Source organism: Stegodyphus dumicola, chromosome 5 (genome assembly GCF_044657685.1).
Source record: "Stegodyphus dumicola isolate Sdum_Otavi_A_Nest chromosome 5, ASM4465768v1".
Lineage (NCBI taxonomy): Eukaryota > Metazoa > Arthropoda > Arachnida > Araneae > Eresidae > Stegodyphus > Stegodyphus dumicola.
Window position 1 is genome coordinate 12,205,734 of NC_140772.1, and position 24,583 is coordinate 12,230,316.

At 29.8% G+C, this 24,583-nt stretch overlaps 1 long non-coding RNA gene across 2 annotated transcripts in view; it reads left to right on the forward strand.

Annotated features, from left to right (window-relative positions):
- The window catches only part of LOC146997049 (uncharacterized), an 82,724-nt gene extending 61,291 nt beyond the window's left edge, over positions 1 to 21,433 (forward strand). The window contains exons 1-4 of one of the 2 annotated variants that reach the window (XR_015041082.1): positions 2,714 to 3,698; positions 6,250 to 6,333; positions 13,868 to 14,155; positions 21,261 to 21,433. This is a non-coding gene — a long non-coding RNA (uncharacterized LOC146997049). Of the gene's footprint in view, positions 1 to 2,713; positions 3,699 to 6,249; positions 6,334 to 13,867; positions 14,156 to 21,260 lie in introns of those variants that run through there. The other variant, XR_015041081.1, reaches the window with a different exon arrangement.
- Positions 21,434 to 24,583: the final 3,150 nt, after the last annotated feature.

Below are 24,583 nucleotides of genomic sequence, written 5' to 3' on the forward strand. Positions count from 1 at the left end.
AGGCGAAAGGGCTGGCTTCATGGGCGTTTTCGTGGTTTTTTCCACGTACCTGCTTACAAGCCAGCTTACCACGAACCATACGAGCCGGCTTTCCTTAGAAAGTTCTCTACGAAGGCATTTTTCCTTTTTAGGCATATAGTGCCAGTGTGTTTTGTCATAATCAACTAAACCAAATCATTTAAGAAATATATCAGTTGATCACTGCTCAGTGTACATTTGCTGTTTGCTTACAAAACACTTTGTAAAGACATTTCCATTATTTTGCTAATAATTCTGGAAGGCTCATAAAATCCGAAATTATTTTACACTAGCTAACAGAGAACTTAAGACTTAAGTCTGCTTAATGCAACAAAAATTTGCTTAACTTGCTTTCATGTCTCTGGGAAACTTAAGTATATGCAGAAATAAATATTAAAATCTATCACGCATATTTGTAAGGATGTAAAGCATACTGTTTTGGTTCACGATAATGATAAATATGCATCATGTTACGACAGTTTTAAAAGATTACAAATAACTATACATATGCTAGACTTCTAACAAAATTTCTGTTACAATATGAATACGCATTTATTATTATATGAGCCGATAAATTCAGTATTCGTTATTTTTAGATTCTAGGTATACGACAATTTTTTTTTTTTTTTTTTTTTTTTTTTTTTTTAAATTTTCGTCTTGTTTTTAAAAATTAATTCACTTCCTTTTCTTCAATTTATTATAAAGGAATAGGAGTTTAAAGTTTGATTTATATATAATATAATATAAATTCATCATTCATTAATAATATTATGTATAACAGAAAAATTATTATTAATGTTTCAAAATTTAATTTTTTAAATGATTTGTCTTACATTTGTTGTTTATTTGTTGAATGCGTAACTAAATATTTCAATTGTACACAATAAAGATTATACAGAAAACAATTCAGCTAGCATAACAGCTAATTGCGAAAGAAAAATTAGAGTCTTATTGCTCTTAATTCTTAGTACAAGCAGCCATTTTTAAATTGACGTTAAAATAAATTAATTCTATTATCTATTAGAAAATAATTATACTCTATCATTTATTGACGACTTCTAAGAGGTCGCTTTCCGAAAGAGACCCGTATTTCCTGAGAACGTAAACATACTTTGATAATTGAACATCGCTTTTTTAAGATGGCAGAGCAAATGCAGAGCTCCCAAATCATTCTAAAAGCATAGACGGTCACGTTTAAAAAGGCTGACTACTTCTAATAAAGCATGTATATTAATGTTCATTATACATTTGTCACAATTTTACTTTCTTTCAAAACAGCGATACTATGGTTCAATTGCTTTAGAAATATGTGAAACTAATAAAATGGGCCCTATCTTTTAAAAATCTAATTATATTCAAATACACACCTTTTGAACATGTTTGAAATCCATTATTCTAATCAGAATACTTTGTCTACAGAAAATATTGAATCAATATTAGAAATCAAAAGCTAAGATTAAAGTAGTAAGAATCATATCGTCTAACCCATTTTAATTGAAGTAAACAGGTGCTTGCTTTACCGTAAAGTGAACACATGTTTTTCAAACAGCGAATGAAACGAAAAAAGAGCCCAGCAGCGCTCGAGCGGTAAAGCCGCTGAACACTAATAGTTCGCTCCAGGGTTCAATTTTCGGTTAGCGGCTGGCTGCACGGGCGTTTTCGTGGTTTTCCGCATGTGTAATTTGCATATGAGCCAGTTTCCTTTAAAAAGTCCTCCACGAAGGCATCCCTCTCCGTAGGCAATAGCCCTAGTATGCTTTGCCGTAACCAAATAAACCCAAACCGAAAACAAAAGGGAATTGGTGGTGGAAGGCAGCGACGAAACATCGTTTTAGAAGAATGGGCTACATAACCAAATTTTTATCCATACTGTGGTAAACAGTACATTATATGCTGATCAAAAGCCTAAATTTAGCTAATGCTCGGCTTAGTTCTTAAATTGCAATTTCAGCTACAGCCCCCAAACAAGACGATGTCTGGTATTTTATTTCATTACTTAGTTATTCATCATTAATTTAAAAATTAATTAAATTTTCTTTGTCTTTAAATTTTTATTTGTCTTTAAATTTTTATTTGTTTTTAAATTTTTATTTGTCTTTAAATTTTTATTGAATTATAATAATAATAATTTAATATTCTAGTTGCTAATTATTTTATTATTGTAATAGTTATTTTATTTATTTATTTATTCATCTTTACTGATGGCCTTCCATAGAGCTCCAACACTTCTAATTTTAAAAAATAAGTCCTGACTGCAACCAACGATTGCGGTTTTTATTTTCGCCTTACTTGGCTTTTATTTTATTATATATATATATATATATATATATATATATATATATATATGTACTTTACATTTAATTATAGCCCACCAGCGGCCGAGCGGTAAAGTCGCTGAACACTGGTAGTTCGGTCCGAGGTTCGAATCCCGCGAACGGGCTGGCTGCATGGGTGTTTTCGTGGTTTTCCCCATGTGTAACGTGTATACGAGCCAGTTTCCCTCAGAAAGTCCTCCACGAAGGCATCCCTCCCTTTAGGCAGATAGCCCTAGTGTGCTTTGCCATAATTTAAATACACCACACATTTAATTATAAGGACATATATATATATGTACTTTACATTTAATTATAATTTATTTAATATATATATATACATATTTACGTTTGGTAGTATTACCGATTGCAGTAAAAAGGAATGTGCACATTTAGATGTTATAACGGTCCCATATACAAAATTTCAACGTTCTACAACTAATCGTTTTTGAGTTATGCGAAATGCATACATAGGTACTTACACATCACGAAAAAATCCCTTTCAGGTATCAACTTAGAGTAAATGGGATTACATTTAACAATCCGTTTTTGGAGGGGAAAAAAAAAAGAGTCCTTCATTGTGTTCGTACGTACAGACGTCGCCCAAAAAAATAATTCACATGGATTCCGTAATAGTCAAAAATGGATATTTCCGTTGAAATATGATACCCAAAAGTTTCCTGGATTACAATACTTACTTCCTTTTTATTTCGTACGAGGAAGTAAAGAACCTATATTAACCTACATATTCTTATATAAACAATACCTCAGTACAGTATATAAATATTTCAAATCAATAAAATCTCACCATGATACGCTCAAGAAAAAAAAAAATCAATAATCATCTAAATTTCCAAATTACAAACATAATATGCACTATAAATCTTAATGTAAAAAGAAATACAAAATAACGCTTCACGCTATCAAAATTGCTCATCTTTTTAAATATCAACTAAATAATATTTCAACTAAAACACATAATGTAAACAAGAGTTTTCCCGATGCCCAAAAGAATTCAAAATTATCAATGAAAAATACGAGCGCATTGTGACGCAACTGTATCATTCGTATTCGAACAGCAACCGCATCATTCGTATTCGCACGATAACTGCATCATTCGTACTCGAATAAACCGCATCGTACGACAGATGCGAGTAACGAAAAGATGCGAGTAACGAAATGGATTTGTGAGTACCGAATCGGTACTTCGAGTCAACCGATGTACCCGTTACTCAGTAACGAATACATGCGGTTTGCTCCAGCTCTAGCGTCTGATTTGAAACGAAATCCAAGATGGCTGTGCCATGAGGTTTACTTTTTCTATGGATATTTTTTGTTGCATGAAAGATAATTTCATTTGCAATACTTGTATGTTTACTTTTTTGCTTTTCGATTTATGTTATTTTGACAGTTAAATGTGTTAGCTATCACAGCTTTATGAATTGTTACCGTTCTGTCGTGAATTACGTGTATATCTCAATGGCTGTCTTCAAATATCTGATTTGTCCTGCTATCCAAATGTTTATGACTGAACCCATTTTAGTTCAGTTTATGCATTCAGTTTCAAAATATTATGTGTGATCAGATTATTATTTGTTTGAAGCAATAAATTTATATTAAATAGTTTGAACGATTGTATAAAAATAAGAGTTTGCATTGTTTTGTTCAAAATATGTATGGTTGAAACATTATCTTAATCTAGTTTGTAATTCAATTTTAAAATATGGAGAATTGGAAGTTTTAAGTTTTTTTGGGGGGTACTGTTCTGTTATCGGGACCGGATTCGGGAATGTATGAACCTGAGTTTGTAAGTATGTGCATATGTGTACACACACACATACATTTACAAATATACAAGCATACATAAATACATTTCTGAACCCGGTCCTGATAACAGAACAGTACCTTTTTTAATCTTTTTTGAATATTTTATAAAGGGATTAAGCATTTTTCAAACTGCATATCATTTTAAGATTCGACTTGCAGGAAGACAAAATATGGTCATTCAATCAAATGCTTAACATTGATTTTGTTGCTTTTAACATTTTCTCATAAATATTGTTTGCATTTTTATTGTATTTTAGATACTTTAGTTGTGTAAAGTGAACATGAGAATATTAGGAAAGCTGAAGAATATGAATAGCTACCATAATACATGTATTTTTTCATCCAGCCCATTGTTTTAGAAACCAATGCACCATTATTATTTAAGGCTTAATTTATAGTTATATGCAGTTTAATTTTATGTCCATGTTACTGTAGTATTGTCATTATAATAAAAGTATTGATAATTTTTGTTGAATATTGCAAGTTGTCTAACATTCAGAATAAATTTCTACCGAATTTTACTGATAGGTTTGTTTGAGTTGACATAATCTGTCTGTTAAATAAAATAAAGTTTAGCTAGTGTTTAAATTATATGCATTTTTCTTAATGTTTTATTGAAGGTGAGATGGAAATATAAATGCTATCCAGAAAAGGGAATTCTTTTTGCCTGAAATAACAAACTGTACTAAATTATTAATGTTTATATTATTTTAGAAATGCCAATAATAAAATTTCTCCTCCTCCTCTTCTTTTATTTTGAAATAATATACGCATAAGTGTAATTAATGTAGTGTCATTCAGTAATATAATTTATTTTTACTGATATTTTTATATTTCTTATCTGGGTTTTCTTTTGGTATTAGGAAGAGGAAGAGAAAAAGACTAATGTTTTAATTAAGAAAATAATTAAAATAGTCTTTTAAATAACACAATTACAGTAATGTCTATTGAAGCAATCAGTACTGTGTGATCGCCAGTGATTGAATATTGTTAATATGCATTGTTCATAAGAAAATTTGCTTATCTTTGGGTTATAGTTTTTATTTTAACACAAGCTGAAATTTGAATTATTTCCTGAATCATTAATCAGGCCAATATTCTGCTACATAACATACAAATTTTCATGCAAAATTATTTCTTTGAGTATATTATAAAGCTCATTTAATTTTATTATTTGTACAAATTTTAGACAAGTGTAGCATGTATCAGTTAAAGATTTATCAAAGCTTTCTTGTTACTTGTGGTAACAAAGAAGTGTGAAAGATATTGTCACATTAGCGAACATGACAATCATTGATGCTTAGTTTAGTAATTTAATAATATACTGAGAAAGGCTGGGAACTTTCAGAAATGGACATTTTGGAAATGATGGGCTTCATAAGAAATTTACATTTTTTTTTTATTATTCATTTTTTAGTTAAGAATGGATTTTGGATGTTCATGTGAAAGAATTCTGTTTAATTATATGTGAAAGAATTGTTATAAGTTTGTCATTTAAAAAAATGATTTAATAGTATGCAATTATCTTTTATTATACATATATTACTATATATTTCTAATGCACTATGTAAATGTCAGTGCTAAACAATTGAGATACTATTGTCATTGTTTATTGTCAGGGCAATTTTTTCTTATACATGAAAAATTCTGATACTTTCTGATCATCTGCCGTCACAGCTTCAACTTATTCTAAAACTGCAAGAGTATGTACACGATAACAGCAAATTATGAATATGCATACCACCCACATGTATTTACATGCTTTATATTTAATCTTTATTTCCGAATAGTATTCCGTTGGATGAGAAATATGTGAATATTGACCCAATGTATATATTTTTGTGTGTGTGCATTCTATAATTAAAGTGCTTATTTGAATTACTACTTGTGAACAGAGCAGTAGATATGAACCAGAAACTAACCAAACATTTTGCCAATTTTCACAGCTTTGCAGATAGTCAGAAAGCACCAAAATTTGTAATAATGTTAAGTTTAAATGATGTTCTATAATTTTGTGTTAATTTTTCTAATAATTTTGTGTTAATTTTTCTATTCTATTAATTCTATTATTGTGTTATCAAACTCTCTGTAGGGATTTCAACTGGTTAAGCTGTTATTACCAGAAGAATTTGGTTTTCAAGCTTGAAAAAATCGCAGCTGAAGGATTTTGTGGAAGGTCAGTCACACTGGTTTTAGTTAATTATAATTTAATTTTGAGTGAAGAAGTCTCAAATTTATTTATCATAAGTGTCTAAAAGCCTTCTAAATTAAATTCTGCTTGTTTTGAAATTTTTCATGACATTCATTCTTTAATTATTATTATTTTTTTTAATTTACTAACTTATGTCCATGCACATAGTTTTGCATTTAATGCCATATCTTAAAATATTATAAAATGTTAAAATTATACATTTCACTTAAAAATGTGGTTGTGACAGTAAATTTTCTGTTACATTTAATCATATCTATAAACACTGGTATAGATCATTTTTCAATAATCTATATATTATTCTGTGTATTTCTTTTACAATCAAGATCTGGCATATGACTTGCTTTTCAAATTGATGACATGGTGTAATAATGTAATCTAATGGTTAAAGTTTACTATGGAACGGGCCAAATTTAATAAATTATTCTTTGATAGAAATTTATTCATGTGTTCAGTGTGTCTCATCTCTTTAAATTGCTGAAGTAAATTTTATGTACTTGCATTTAGGAATTTTGACTGTATCAGTGTAATTTTGTTTCAGTTATTATAACATTGAAAGGGAAGAATTTATACATAGCTCTGTATTTAAAATTAATTTATTAAGTTCCCTAATAAAGAGGGATGTTTTGTTGTTTTTAAAGTCGATAGAGTTTAATTCAAAAATATGCCACATTAAGGGTTACTTTTTAACCTAATTTATAATTTTCATTACCTTAACATGTCCAGTAATTGTTATTTGGAATGTTATTTTAACTCAGATATTGTAATAATATCAAAATTCCTTACTTTTTGATAGGTAATCCAAATGTGAAACAAGAAAAGAAAAAATTAAAATGTAGAAGTATATTTATTTCATAGCTCTAAGAAACAAACACAGCATGAGCACTATTTACTGTCTATCTGCATAGTGTGGCATGTCCCGTAAGACTGAGATTTGTATCGTCAAACCCATGTTTCAATTAAAGGAAATGCATGCACAGTCTTCTCATTTTTACTTTGATTAAGGATTCTCTATATACTAACATAAGAAATCTATTAGTTCATGCAGTGTTATACATCAATAATTATAGACAGTTGTTGTGGCTATGTTTATTATAATCTTGTTCACCGTAATAGCTGGAGTGCCTAAACCATCATGCTGTGTAAACAAAACTCAAATCTTCATACTGCTCCACTAGTGTTTAAACCACTGAAATGGTGATTATGGTAGAACATCTTTGGTAAAAATTTACTCTACGGTAACCCTTGGCGAATTGTTTCTTTTTTGATACCAAGATCGTCACCTGGGAAGATCGGCACCAATTTCAAGATGGGCGCTACACAAAACCAAAATAAGAAGTCAAAGACGTACACAAACTGGGTGTCCATGTACAGATCGACCTATTTTAGCTTAAAAAAAAAAAAAAAAAAAAAAAAAAACAGAGAACTGCACAAACTAAGCATTGTGCACTGCCTTAACTTTGTCCATGTACACATCGATCTATTTTCACTTTAAGAAAATCAGAAAGTTAAAACTATCATGTTAACCAGAAAAAATTCGCCGCTGTCTTGAAACACAGAGACAACCAAAAATGCACAAACAGAGCGGAATAAGTTACAAAAAATACATATTTCCTAACATAAAAACATTAAACAACAAATCTTTTAACAAAAATTAACACACAGAGACGAATAAATAAATGAAACATCATTTTTTAACATACCTTTTTTTCAAATGCATACGTTTAGGCTTCCCACCACCATCTCTTCCATCCTCCAGATAAGCAATTCAATTAAAGTTTTCGTCTCTTAGTCACCTCAGACATACTCAAATGATGGTACCCACACCAAAATAATAGCAAGTTCAAAATACAAGACCATACCACTTACATGAAACCAAACACTGCAATTGAAAAGAATGGTAATAACCAAAAACCCGGGTTTATACAAAAGAGTTACTATTACAAGAAAAGAGCCCTAAACTAAATTTATCACAACACATTGACAATATTTGCGGAAATAACCCTTTTTTATTTACAAAAACTTAATTTCCCTCCCAAAGATACTTTCACTAACATTATCAACATTAGGGTTACCAAAAAACTTATTTGACACAATGGGCTTCCAGGTTTCATGAACAACCAATACCAGTTTGTGATTTTTTTCAGACAGAAACCAAGGTGTACCATCCCGGGCAGCATGCATTCGTAAATTGCACGAGAAAAATACGTGCAATTTACGAATGGCCTTTCGTATAAAAAACGTTCAAGTTGAACGTAAAAATATCATAAAAAGTGTCCAGTGGCAATTACTAAATATTTACGTATATTTTTACGTTATACTATACGTAACTTTTACGTAAAATTTAGGTATATTTATGCGAGAGACTACTGTTCATTCGCAACTTTTACGTATAATATACGTAAATTTCAGGGATTTACGTATATTTTTAGTAAAAATTTACGTATATTTATCGCATATACGTAAATCTCAAATTTTTGCTTCACGTATGCGTATATATTTAGTAAAAATTTACGTAAATTTCCCCGATTTTGTACTGTATATAAACGTATATATTAGGTAAAAATTAAGGTAGATATTCCCCGTATTTTACGGTACAAAAACGTATATATTTGATAGAAATTAACGTACATATTTCCTGTAATTTACGGTACAAAAATGTATATATTTGATAGTAATTGACCTAAATCTTCCCTATGTTTTCTTTGCATATGCGAATGACTGGCAAAAATTTAATCCGATGTATTCTCCACTTTACTGTGTATAAATGCACATTTTTTGGTAAAAAATTTGCATAAATCTCCAATTACCTTTTCACTGCATTTTTCATAAAATGTACTTATTTTAATCTCATATTTTTATATAAATCTATGCAAAAACTTTCTTTATGCTATGATTAAAAGGTAAAATAATTTTTATATCAAATTCTTACATATCTGCCTTTTAGTTATGTACAGCAATATGGAATATATATAACTGGAAAATTTAAATGCACTAGTAAATGCAAAAAAAAAAAAAAAAAAAAAAATAAAAAAATAAAATAAAAAAAAATAAAAATAAATAAATAAATTTCTATTAAAAGTTACGTAACACTTAAAGGCTGAAAATGACTTTTAATATTTCATTTCAAAGTGACTACAAAATATGCAATAAACTTAGTAAACATCAATTCTGTGTTTTAAATCAATTAATGCCATCGTTCATTTGCATTTTGTTTACTAAATTCATTTCATAAATTTAAATTTAGTAAAAAACTGTAGCAAACAGTTGTTTACTAAATAACACTTTAAATAAATTATTTGCTTTTCTGAAGGACATTTTCTTATGCCATGTAAATGAACGATAGCATTAATTGATTTAAAACATAGAACTCAGGTTTACAAAATTTATTGCATATTTTGTAGTCACTTTGAAATGAAATATTAAAAGTGATTTTCAGCCTTTTGTGTTATGTAATTTTTGAATAGAAATTAAATTTTTTGCATTTAAATTTTCCAGTTATATATATTCCATATTGCTGTACATAACTAAAAGGTGGATATGTAAAAATTTGATATTAATTTTATCTTTTAATCATAATATGCAGAACATTTTTGCATAGATTTATATAAAAAATAAGAGATTAAAATAAGCACATTTTACGAAAAATGCAGTAAATAGGTAATTGGAGATTTATGCAAATTTTTTACCAAAAATGTGCACTTATACACAGTAAAGAGGAGAAGACATCGGACTAAATTTTTACCAAAGTCATTCGTATATGCAAAGAAAACATAGGGAAGATTTAGGTCAATTATTATCAAATATATAAGTTTTTGTACCGTAAAATACAGGGAATATCTACGTTAATTTCTATCTAAAGTACAATATAGTTAATTAACAAATTCAGTAAACGAATGTAGCACAAAAGAAAACATCATACGTTTAGATTATTTGAATGAGTGTGCTAAATTTTAAAATTGTTAAATATAGACCAGGAAATTGTAGAAAACTTACCTTTTCCAATAGTTTACCAAGTTGACTTTGTTATTTTCCTTGAAGATGAATGTTTAATGTCACAAATATTTCATTCATATCTTCAGATAATACACAAATCTATACATATTTATTTATTAAAATTCAGTTTATCCCAAACATGTTAAAGAAAATATTAATTTGCATGCAAGTTAATCGAGTAACTTCTGTTTTAATTACACACATAATTATGATATGTAAAAATTTTACATTTATCAGTCAATCTTGCATTGTATTGTAATCTATTATTGTTGTCTTTTTCAGTTTAAAATCTTATAAATATATTAGATCAGTACTAAAAGTTCACCTATACAAAAGAAATGCTTTATTGAGGTATTTTTAAAAAGTTCCCTTTTACAATGTAACTGTTAATTTCATAAATAAGTTCATAAAATTATGCAAATTCAAAATTACCTAAATATGTTCTTTATTTTATCTTATATACCGGATAAAATTTTAAAAAGTTAATTTGTTTAGGAATATTTAAGTTTTTAAATATTTATCTCATTTGACTTTTTCTATAACATCATTATAAATGTACATGTTGATGTGCACATACCAATTATTTTTTTTCATCAAATAGCTTTATGGTATTAAATGATTTAAAAAGAGGCAACTGGACAAAAGAAAGCAATTAGAAGTTGGCTAATTTTTTATTAATTTGTTGTCAAATGCTGTGCATTTTAGATTATGCTCATATGATGACAATGAGTTATTTAAATTATAAAATTATTATGAACGTATCCCACATAAATTAACAAGTATAAAATTTCAAGTTGTTTGAAGTATGAACTGTAATACTTGCAAAAGAAATACACATGAAATTAATTTAAGAATTAGGTTTATTTTACAGGTATTCGAAAACTGCAATTACTGTTAAACAATAAAAACTAACATTAAATCTGAAGAGCATATTTTTTTCAATAATAAAATTCCACATAGACTTCATGCAGCTTCGCCATATTTGTTTTATAGTTCGCTGTCTTTAATATCCTGCTCGATTTTTGTAAAAGTGAATTCTTTGTCACCCAATGTTTGGAGAACAGCTCCTAAACAAGAAAAAGAAAAATTTGTAATAATTTCACACTTCAGATGTTTTCAGTTTTTAAATATAGTTGAAGTATTAAAAGATGCATATAAAATGCACTGAGTATTTCATATTTAAAAATTTACATTTCAGTAATTAAAAATTTTATTTCATACTATCACACAGTAAGCTTCATTATATACCTTACACAATGCCTATAATTTCAAGTAAAAAATACTTAAGATTTGTTTAGAACTGCAAGGTTGAGAAAGTCTTTAGTATTTAAGTACATGAGAAAAAACTTAATTTTGTATTAATTATATTGCATTAGCCTTTTCAATTTTACTCCTACATATAGTAAAGAATATTCGCTTTCTTACAGATAACTTTTTCTTAAATAAAGAGTAAGCAGAAAACTAATCACAACACTATATACATATAACAGAATACTTCATAAACATATACATGTCATTAACATACATATATGCATTAACAGGCTATTTTACACATTTCAATAAACCAGAAACCAATACACAATCAAAAGTATTATCAGTAAATTCCTCCAAAATCAGAGCAAAAATCTTTAATTATGATAACAATGGCATCTCAGTTTGCAATATAAAATATTTCAAGTCTACATTCATGTGCATTCTAAGCAAACAGAAAGCCGAATAACAATAAAATTATAAATACCATAAAAAAGTTAAGAGCCACTTAGAATGATAGCAAGACTAAATGAAGTCTTCCTTCAAAAATCAATTTAAATTCAAAAATTTGCTTTCCTGTTTAACATCTCAAAATAGAGTTACTGCTTACACTAACTAAATTTCCTGTCTTGGCAAAATAAAAATTGTCACTTCTGTTGCAGGAAATATTTGCTGCAATGCAAATAATCCAGTGAAAAAATTTTAATTGTGGCTTGAATATTTTCTTTATTAAATAAATAAAAAATTCCCACGTAATATTAATTTATGATCCACATGAAGCTTTATACCTCTACCATATCTTGCAGCTATTTTAAAATATATACTCTCATATAAAAGCCACAGAATTTTTTTACCAATATTAATATAGTATAAATCATTAATAAATCTTCTAAAAACAGCCCCAAAATTTCTGAATTTGATACCCAAAACATAATTCTACGTAACTGTTAATGTATGCATTTGCTTGCACATACTTAAAATGAATTATACACACAAAAACTTAACATATTAACTTTAATAAATTTTTAATTAGCAGGATGACTCAATTAAGGCAAAATATGAAAGAAATCTACCTGATGGAATAGTTGTAAAAGATATACTTAAAAAAAGCTAATATTGTTTACCTTACACATGGCAGAAATTGAGTAAACTGTATGCAGCTGGATTATTTATTAGGAATAGAAGTTAGATCAAAGTACCAAAGTCACACTAGGGCTTTAACCATTTGGGTGCAAAGAAGCATCTCAATTTAAAAAAAGAATAATTTAAAAAAGCTAATAAAATTTTATAACTTTTACAATCTAGTACAAATATTAGACACATAAACAACACTAAATGCCATTATTTACTTGCATATTTTCCTTCTTTGTGTACTTTACTCCTTAATTTTTCAGGATATGATTTAGAAACAGAGTTATGGTAAAAATGTATACTGGTAAAAAAAATATTGCTGAAACTGATAAGTCATTTGAATTATATACTATAGTGCAGAGGGATGGAATATGTGACTAAATATGATAAATCAGATTACAATAACATTAAACAAATAACATGAAAAACTGAAAAAAGAAATTTTATTTGAAATTATTTTTTAACTCATGGAAAGACAGACAGTATTTCCAACTTATTAAATTCAATTATATTTTACCTTCGTCAAACCAATATTGGTAAGAGAGTTGTATTTAAAATCGGTGCTAAGCTAAAGCTGCTTTCTTGCCTAATTTTATACTATTGAAAATACCGGTAATTGTCAAAGTTATTTGTACTCAATATGTGTGAGATTATTAATAAGCTGCCAAACCGCAGTTAACCATCTAATATACTACATTCAACGCTATTATTTTTCTTTTTGAATGTCAGGTTTTCATTATTTTTGCCAATATATCTGTAACAGGACATAAAGGTTGAGTTAATGTAGAATAGAAAATTACCTTGCAAGTTAGCACCTTTACCTTAGTGGCAGTACTTCATTCTCTAGAAAAACCATTTTAAATTATTATACTTAAACAAAAAATTCATATTTGTTACAGCAAAACATCATTAACACAATAAACCAGAGTTGAATGCAAATCTAGTTTAACTCCATTCTTGAAAACTAGTTTATTACTTTCAATTTAATTTAAAAATAATAAAAAATAAGGTACGTATTATGATGACTACCCCTCGACAGATCACTCAGTGTTCTTTTATATACGTGTTTGTGCACTTGTAAGTTAATTGTTTTGACATTTAAAGTGAAAATAATTATTTCAAGATGCCTCACAAGAAGATTGTTGCCTCAGATAGTGCTGCAAAGAAAAATAAGGAGGCCATGGCCGTCGATATCAAGAAAGAAATCATAGATAAACATAAGCATGGTGACGGAATTGGCGAAGACTTGCGGCCTTTCAACATTGAAAATCTATACTATTCTGAAGAAGCAGGAAGAAATTAAGAAACCTGATGTAGCCAAAGGAATTATCGTTTCTTCCAAGCACCATAAAAGTACTCCTAGATGTTGAGAAGCTGTTGTTGGTGTGGATTAATTAGAAGGAGTTAAAATGTTGGTAACAAAGTTAAACTATTGTTATATTATTTACCAGTGTTATTTATTAGGGAAATTGACTTGATATTAAAATGTTGATATTTTTTGGGGTGTGGAACGGGTTAACTGAATTTCCATTATTTTCAATGGGGAAGCTTGTTTCTAAATACGAGAAATTCGCTATACCAGTTGAATGCTGGAACGAATTAAACTCGTATCTTGGGGTTCCACTGTAGATATGTAAGCATGTGTATATGCATGTATGTGCATATATGTGTAAAATATACACATACATACATAAAGAATATACACATGCACACACGAGCACCTTCATTTAAAAATGCATGCATATAAACACACATTTCTGAATCTGGTCGTGATAACAGAAGAATACCTACATGAATCATAGGATTTACATTAATCAGTTTTATTAGAATTCTTAAATGCAGAGGATTTACATTAATCAGTTTTATTAGAATTTTTAAATGCAGAGGATTTACATTAATCAGTTTTATTAGAATTTTTAAATGCAGAGGATTTACATTAATCAGTTTTATTAGAATTCTTAAATGAAATCTTCACTATCCGAAAATTCAGTTTCATTTCCAGCTGAAACTGTATCAGGACAATCTCATTTATATTATTTCCCTCTAACAACTGAACATTTTGAAAACCTTTTCTATTCCACGGAAAACTAATGCTAAATTAAAACATACATTTTCTAAATCTGAAAATTTTAAGTTAGCTTAGAAACTGTAATCATTCTTAAAAAAGATGTTAAAAAGATTTATGCAGATGTTAGATCAATAAAATTACTTTACTGTGAAAAAGTAATATGGCATTGAACAACACCATTTTACACATCAAGATATACTGAGTGAAAATTCCTGAAATGTTTTATTTCTTGGTATCTCTGCAAGAATTGTATAAATAAGACTACCTCCCTTTTTTAAAAAAATATGTTTAGTAAATACTATGAAGAAAATTGGTTACATTATTTACAGTTCATAATTAATAGAAAATAAATCATTTCTTAGCTTATCATAATTTATTTTTATCACATTCATAAACAGTACTAATTTAAACAAACATACCATTATGATTTCAATAACTATGAAATAGAAAATCCAAATCTGCATCTTTGATGGTCTAGTAGATTGGACGTCTCGTTTATTACAATTCAGCAGGGTGTTGACTCCCCAGACTGTAATATATATATAATTAATTTACAAGGGAAAAAGCAACAAAAATATAAACAATTCCTTGGTTTTATATAAGCATTTCTGCACATTTACAATTTTAATTTTTTTAACTATCTAGATATATCAAAATACCTGATTTAGTAAAATATAATTCAAATAATTTAAGGTATTTTAGATCAAATACTAATTTTTTCATGCAAGTCTAATAATCAACATAACTATCAAGTTTTGACTTCGAAAATTATGTTTAGAGAAACTTGAAGCTGCAGTAAATAGTAATAAACTTATTCAAAACTGAAAGTAAGGCATTCTTACTTTATTTTCTTTCTTTAACTATGGCAGATCTTTTAAAACAACAAAATCAAACAAACAAAAAAGAAATGCATTCATGAAAGGACTTAGGACTTATTTATTATTCATGAAAGGATATATTTCAGTAATTACAAGTGCATAAAAATTCAGTATGTATATAAAAAAAAAATGAACACAGATTTGGAACAAAGTACCTGTGTTTCTATGGCATAAAATTTCCTTTTTTAATAGCACAATATCTTTGAGTTAAAGATTATATATTAAAGCAAATTTATAAACCTAAATTCAAAAACAAGAAATTAAATTATTTTTAGGGAAAACACTAAGCAAATAAAAAATTTTGGATTTCATAAATAAATGAAAGTTACATGCTTTATTTTTTGGCATAAGGTAGATAACATTTCCATAACAGATTTCTGAACAATTAGTCATGTTAATATTGCCTTTCTTTTTCCATTAAAAGCTATTTCCTGCTTAATTACAGTATGCTTTAAGATAAATATCAAAACGTTTGAGTAAAAATAATATAACTATAAAAAGGTGAGACACATACAAAAAGGAGTGACACAAACAGTAAGAAACAGACTAGTGCAAAATTTAACAGTACCAAATCCTGAAAATGAATCATTAGGCACGTACACAAAAGAACAACACATGGAAAATCACATTTCCTACACAGACGTTATTTATAAAATTTTATATAGGTGAAGAAAGTACGAGTATTAAACACTGAAAATATAAAATATTCACTTACTTTCTTTAAATAATTAGTAACTTCGATGGATTCAGTCACAAACGTCAATCCACGAACAAACAGTATTCTTTACGACTTTACCATTCTTTTCGACCGCCATTGCTGAGTGCTGACTTCACAAATATCCCGCCACAACCGGAAGTAGAAAGTGTCTGCTTTGCCATTGGTCAGTGAACAAGAATTGAAACGCTTTTTTTTTTCTTTATAGTTAAACATGTTAAGAAAGCCTCTAAATTAGCATATGAAATAAACCTACTTTTGCATTATATAAATTTATATTCACAGCATCTCTGTATTAAGGTAATAATTAAATTTTCCTACGAAAAATAGAAATGTCTGTGTATGGGCATGCTCAGTGTATAATCGTAAATCCGGTTAATTTTTAAAAGTTAGCGTAAAATTAACTATGCAAATTTTGAATTCATTTAACTGGACCCTTGTACTTATTCTGTAGATCTCCATATTAAGAATGTCTTTAACTGTCTCAGGAAAAATATAAAATATAATATAATGATTTATTTACATTATTTATTAATTTTTTCCTCATATAAAAATTACTAAAATCGCTATATCATTTTTTCCGTACATTAAACAAAATAAAAAAAAAAAAAATTAGCCTCATATGATTTTTATAACAAAGATTAAAGGAACTGAAATATATGTAAAATATCAGGATTCAGCTTGCAATTTCGTAGAGTTATTATTATTAAATAAAAATATTAGTATATCTTTGATTATAATTAATGATCCTTTGGTCTACATTAAACTATTGTTCAAGAAATTAAACGTTTTCGAGCATCTTCTGCTGTATTTATTATTCTATTCCTCGACATGAAAGATTTGCTAGTCTTATTCCAATTTAATTGCCCACATTTGCTAAATAAAATAAGGCGAGTATTATACCAAACTCAGTAAGTACACAAATTTAATATACAGCTTATTCCAGTTAAATGGGTAATAGGATTTTCATAAAAGAAATTAAATTGTGTAAATTAATGTAAGTGTTGATATGAATAAAAATAACAAATTTGATATAAGAAAATAAATAAGTTATTTTGAAGATGTTTGAATTAAGAAAATATAATTTTTTGTAAAAATGCACGTAAAGATTTAGCTCACATGTTAAAATTTATAGAAAAATTTTAGCCTCATATATGAATGCCCCTTTTTTCATGTTCGTGGACAAGGAAAACAAAGTGAAATGCCAGAAATACACTAAATATTTTGAATTAATAAACTTCATTTTCAATCTTTTTAGACTTCGTATAATATCCGTAAAAGTGGCGAATGAAATATACCATAAAGGCAGTAGTTTCTTTCAGAACATTCGGATTCATATAATATGCGTAAAAGTGACGAATAAAATATACCATCATGGCGGTAGTTTTATCAGTACATTCGGATTTGTATAATTTTCGTAAAAATAACGTGTGGAAAATAACGATCAAGAGTGAACAGTAACTTCAGCCTTTTTCATTCGTATAAATTTCGTAAAAGTAACGTGCAAAAAATACCATACCCTTATTTCACCAAAATTATACGTATATTTTTGGAGACGTGCTGCCTGGGATACAGCAAAGATTAGCCACATCTTCATTTACTACTGTTACAACATAAAATATATACTTCTTTGGTAGATTTCTGCAGTTAAATTCAAAAGTTTAAAATGAATAAAATCTAATCTGTGCAGACATAGTTAACAATCACTTATCAGATAAATGTTACCAGATGCAGTTAATTATTTTTTATTGCCAATCTCATGAGACAAGTTTTTTTTTTTTTTTTTGCTCCTGCAAGATTACTTTGTGTAACAAAATAAATTCATTCTCATTCTTTTTGGACTTGCCTACACTTTAAATTTAAAATAGTTTTATGATTAGGTAAGATGTGATTATCATAATTTTGTTTCTCTCTTTATCTTGGCAACTTTATATATTGATTCGGTATCCAGGTTACCTACCAGTGGCTGATTGATAAAACTGCTCATATGTTCAGCTGGTGGTTTGAGTTTAGTTTCTGACATAAAAAATTTTAAAAGGCATCCAAATATTTATTTTACTATAATCGAATAATCAAATAATTACTAATTCAGAAGTCAAACAACAAAAATCAGCGTTATACCTACAAAATTTTCACAGGACTAGTTTCGATGGTTTTACCGAACCATCATCTTCAGCTGCAAAACCGCAAGTGAACAAGATAGGAAATAATGATAGGTAAGATAAGAAAGCCTGGACAAGAATAAGCAAGTGGCGCCATCTGTTGGCGAAACCAGAACTAAAACATAATTTCTCTAAAAGCCGAAGGCAAATTTGGATTGGAATTAGGATCGTTAACTAGAACAGAAAGATTTTTATGAATGTGAAATGCCTCTCTAAAATCCAGTTCTCCAATGGAAGATGTTTTTTGAATAATTTTGGCAGCAGAAAAATTGAAAGTGTGATTTTCGGACCAACAATGTTGAGCAACAGAAGACTTCTGTGTTTCCTTTTTTCTAACATATGCCTCATGTTCTTTGACGCGAAATTTTAAGGCTCTCTTAGTTTGGCCAATGTAAATTAAACCACACTGGCAAGGAATCCTATAAATACCCCAGGAATTCATATCCGGAATGGGGTCCTTGAGTATAGAAGTTGGCATTTTATTGATGGGAGAATAAACAACCCGAAAGTTAAATTTCTGCAAAATATGTGCAACTTTTTAGCTAATTGATGGAAAGAAGGGAATGACAACAGAACTTTTATAATCTCCTAAAATAAGAGTGTGGCTTTTAGTGTGTTCAGATGAGAATTTTTTAACTGCTTGATTAATAATGTTGGGTGAAAAGCCCCTGTCAATAGCTATTGCTTTTAAATAATTTAGTTCTTCATCAAGGGCTAGTTTGGAGGAGCAAACTTGAAGAGCACGGAAAACATAGGAATAAAATGAAGCTAACTTTTGTTTAGTCGGATGACATGATTTAAAGTGTGGTGGAAGGCAAACCGATGAAGGTTTACGGTAAACTGTAGTACTGAAGTTGGATGTGTTACGTGTGACCAGAATGTCGAGAAACGGAAGAGAATTGCAAGTCTCAAGTTCAAAAGTGAACTGAATAGCAGGATCAATAGAATTCATTGTTGAAAGAACTTTATTTAAATCATCTTTATTACCTTCAAACAGGGTAAAAGTATCGTCTACGTAGCGGAACCATGCCGGGAAGTTTAAAGTTTCAAACAATTTTGATTCATAATAATGCATGTAGATATCAGCCAGGATGGGACTGAGGGGGCTTCCCATGGCTAATCCCTCAGTTTGCTTGTAATATTTATTTTGGAAAACAAAATGTGTTTGTTTCAAACAGAGTTGAGTGAGAGAAATTAGCTCATCAATTTCGATGCAAGAGAAATGAAATTCGCGAAATCTGGTTTCTAGACATCTTAATGCACCCTCCACTGGGACATTGGTGAATAATGATTTTACATCAAAAGAAACCATGAGTAAATTACTAGGAGAAATGTTTTTAACCTTTTTTACAAACTCTATTGAATTTTTTATGGTGTAAATTTTATTGTCTAATAGAGTGGAAAATCTAGAAATCAAATATTTAGCTAAAGGATACGAGGCAGTACCTAAATTTGATACAATAGGGCGGAAAGGAATACCACTTTTATCAATTTTGGGAAGAGCATATAATCTGGCACAATTCGCAACAGATGGGATAAGCGAATGTTTTAAGTTGCTTGAAATGATTTGCGAAGATTTGATCGCAATTTTTATTTTGGATAAGTCCGAAGGTGAAGGATCTTTAGGGATCGGATTATATGGTCCTTCGTTTAAGAGTTTAGTGACACCATCGATGTAAGTGTTCTTATCCATGACGACTATCTGGCCGCCTTTGTCGGCCTTTGAAATGATAATATCCGGGTTAGAATGAATTTCGCGCATTGTAGCTCTTTCTCTCGCAGTTAGATTTGGTTTCAAAGGTTTATTATTGAATTTCACATTATGAGCGATAAGATGCCTAATCATTTCTTTCTGTGAATCTGAAACTTTACTGAACCGACTAAACAAAAGTTAGCTTCATTTTATTCCTATGTTTTCCGTGCTCTTCAAGTTTGCTCCTCCAAACTAGCCCTTGATGAAGAACTAAATTATTTAAAAGCAATAGCTATTGACAGGGGCTTTTCACCCAACATTATTAATCAAGCAGTTAAAAAATTCTCATCTGAACACACTAAAAGCCACACTCTTATTTTAGGAGATTATAAAAGTTCTGTTGTCATTCCCTTCTTTCCATCAATTAGCTATAAAGTTGCACCTATTTTGCAGAAATTTAACTTTCGGGTTGTTTATTCTCCCATCAATAAAATGCCAACTTCTATACTCAAGGACCCCATTCCGGATATGAATTCCTGGGGTATTTATAGGATTCCTTGCCAGTGTGGTTTAATTTACATTGGCCAAACTAAGAGAGCCTTAAAATTTCGCGTCAAAGAACATGAGGCATATGTTAGAAAAAAGGAAACACAGAAGTCTTCTGTTGCTCAACATTGTTGGTCCGAAAATCACACTTTCAATTTTTCTGCTGCCAAAATTATTCAAAAAACATCTTCCATTGGAGAACTGGATTTTCTAGAGGCATTTCACATTCATAAAAATCTTTCTGTTCTAGTTAACGATCCTAATTCCAATCCAAATTTGCCTTCGGCTTTTAGAGAAATTATGTTTTAGTTCTGGTTTCGCCAACAGATGGCGCCACTTGCTTATTCTTGTCCAGGCTAAATGCTTCCTTTAATTTGCATTCTAATAGTCATTTGTTTAAATTTAATTATAAATTATATTCACATATAGTAATTGTGAGTGTTTTTTATTTTAGGTGCTGTGAAAGGCAATGGCAGAGATCCAGTTTATCAAGAGTTCTTATATATGAGAGTTCTTATATATATCGTACATAAGAATACATATTTTTTTTTACATGGATCTAAGATTATTTTTCAGGAATTAAAAGAAAATGTCATAAATTGGATTAATAAAAACTATTTTGAATTTTGAAAAGTGTTTTTCCTCCGTTAATCACAATATAGTGCCATAAATTTCTGAAAGTGTTTATTTTTCATCCAAATAAATAGGTTTACAAAATTTGTCATATTAATACTTATTGCAGGATTTAGCATTATTATAAATATTTATTATAACAGATTTAGCTGAACTACTTTTTTAGTCTCTCTGCAGATGAAGTCACAAAGGTAAGTGGTTATTTTTCTGTATTCCCTATTAAGTAATTTTATCTGGTAAATTACCATTGTAAAAGGGTCATTTTAGATAGGGTCATAGAAGAAACCGGTATAGTGTAACAGATATTTATTAACAGGTTTAAGTTACACACGGACATTACATTTAACTTTAAGAAAAATTACAGAGCAACAGTCTGGTACAACCTATCTAGTGGGAGCCTTCGCTTTTACTGAAGTACTTCTCTGGCTACTCACCAGAGGGCAGCCTTGTTGTCACAGTTAGTCCAACAGTTTATGTTAAAGGATTGGTTACATCATTACTTATATACTAAAGGTGAAAGAATAAGCTTTCCTTAAAAATACAAAAATTTTTAGACATTTAAAAAAAAAATTGGTATACGTAAAAAATTCTCAAACTGCCACCTATGTGAAACTTAAAATATTATATATGAAATATTTCAGAAATATAAATATTTTCACTATTTGCTAACTATAATTCACTGCATTTGTTATATATAATCACAGATTAAGGTAGTAGTGCTTTTCTCACTCTGATTTCTCATGTATTTTGATTCATATCCTAATAACATCCCGCACGCTGTCGATGGGACTTAGGATGTCCTAAGGATATCCCGGGATGTGACATTAAGCACTGGGGAGGAGGTTTGCGGGATATTCCGGGATGTCCTGAGGATGTGCGCATATCCCGCGAGCAACATCCTCGGGATATCCCAAGGATGTTTTTGTGCTATGTGGGATGATGAATTGAAGTGACAAAAAATCAGAGTACATGATGTACCACATGTTAATCACAAAGAAGTATACCTATACCTATTTACAATTAATCCTACCATGAGTCATGGTTAGCAAATATAAATCCTACCAAACTGTATGGTTAGGAAAAATCCATTCGTGAACCGAGTAAGAGGGTCAAGAAGTGTCCCTGGCACACAACAAGCATACATCAAAACAAATAAAAGTGTTGTCAAACAACACGTGACACGCCCTAAAATAAAATGTGTAAAGTAAAATGTAAAATCACGAAACCCCCCAAAGGCAAATCAAGTGAAAAGTGTGTAAAAAACAAATATATGTAAATAAACAAACACCACTGAGTATACGAGTGTTCAAAACAAAACAATTCAAGAGCTACCGGTGCTTGACACAAAATGTAAACAAACTAGTTCTTGCAATCACCAATTGAAGTGACAATACCAACTCAAAAGTACGCTTAAGGAAAAGTGTACCGTATAAATCATAATTTTCCCTAACACACAGAATTTCACTTCCCTAAGAACTGACACCCCACCAATACGAGAGGGCATACGAGTAAACACCGCGACTGTACAGCGCAAACTAAACTACTAATAAATTCTTGGCATAAGAAAATTACAGCGAGTTGCACTAAGAAGAACAGAAGACAATCACCACAAAGTGTTGGCTGGAGAACTATCTAGTCAAAAATTGTAACCGAAACAAATCCCGACTACCATGGCTAAGGAATTTCAAGAGAGAGAAAAAAAAAAAATTTGAACTTAAGAAGAGGAGAAAAGCGGAGACCAGCCCAGCAAAACCTCCAAAAAAAAAAAAAAAAAAAAAAAACCAGGCTATTGAGACTAGAAAGTTCCAAGCCAAGACAACTTGATCACAACCTCACATGCCAAAACATGTAAAATCCAAATGCAACACTCGACCAAGGATAAGCCAAGAAGACTACACAACTATACTAATTGATTATAAAATTTAGCTACAAGAATACAATTACCAGAAACAAATAATAATTTAACCAAAATTGTATACAAAACGCACTATATTCTCAAAATATTTCATTTCACTTTTTCGACACAAAACCATGTGTATCTCTAGGCCTTAGATGGTAAGGTGAAACGTGTGACGAGTTCTTTACATTATCTGTCAAAATTGAGTCATCCTTTTGAAGTGTGGGAAAAGTAATTCTCTCTGGTACCTTCGTGAGTCTGTCCACGTGCATCGTCTGAATCCGATCAGGATTTGTAATTGAAGAGATTTTATAGTTGACTTTAGTCACTTTTTCAATAACCCTGAAAGGTCCCTGATTCAATTTAGAGAGATTTCTAGCCATACCTGGCTGAACTACTGGAGTGTATAAATACACCAAATCTTCCACTTTTATGTCCTTATCATGAGAAATCTTTCCACGTAAATTTTCTTGCTTATCAGCAGCCTCCGTTAAATTCTGATTGACTAATTTAAAAAGCCTTTTGTAATCTCAAAACCAAATCTTTAGAATAATTGTTTGTGTCATCATAAGTTCTAAAATTGGTTTGCAATAATAAATCAATTGGTAAGCACAAATCCCTGCCATATAAAATAAAAGCTGGACATTCCTGAAGTGCACTATGATGACCAGTTCTGTGTGCCAATAAGGTAAAAGGCAGATGTCTATCCCAATCCTCCTGAGTTTGAGAAACTAAGTGGCTAAGTGAATTAATTAAAGTGGCATTTAATCTTTCTACTACACCATCAGACTGTGTATGATAACTCGTAGTACTATGTTTAGTAACCCCCAATTTCTTATAAACTTCCATTATAGCTTGAGAAATAAAATTAGTACCTTTATCTGTAACAATGTGTTGAGGTATACCATGAGTTGAAATAAATTGTTCTAATTTCTCAATTATGGATATGGATGTAGTGTCCTGCAAAGGATAAGCTTCAGGCCATCGTGAAAAATAGTCAGTTACGACCAAAATATATCTGTTGCCTGCCATAGTAACTGGAAGGGGACCCACTATATCCATCGCAATTCGCTCAATGGGACGGGTAGCCATAGGCATTCTCATAAGGGGAGCCTTATGAGCAGGTCTATGACCCCTCCTCTGGATACAGGAGTGACAGGACTTAATGTAATCGTGCACCTGTTTATGCATACCCTTCCAGAAAAAAGACTTTTGAACCCTATGAAGTGTTCTGTGATAGCCTGAGT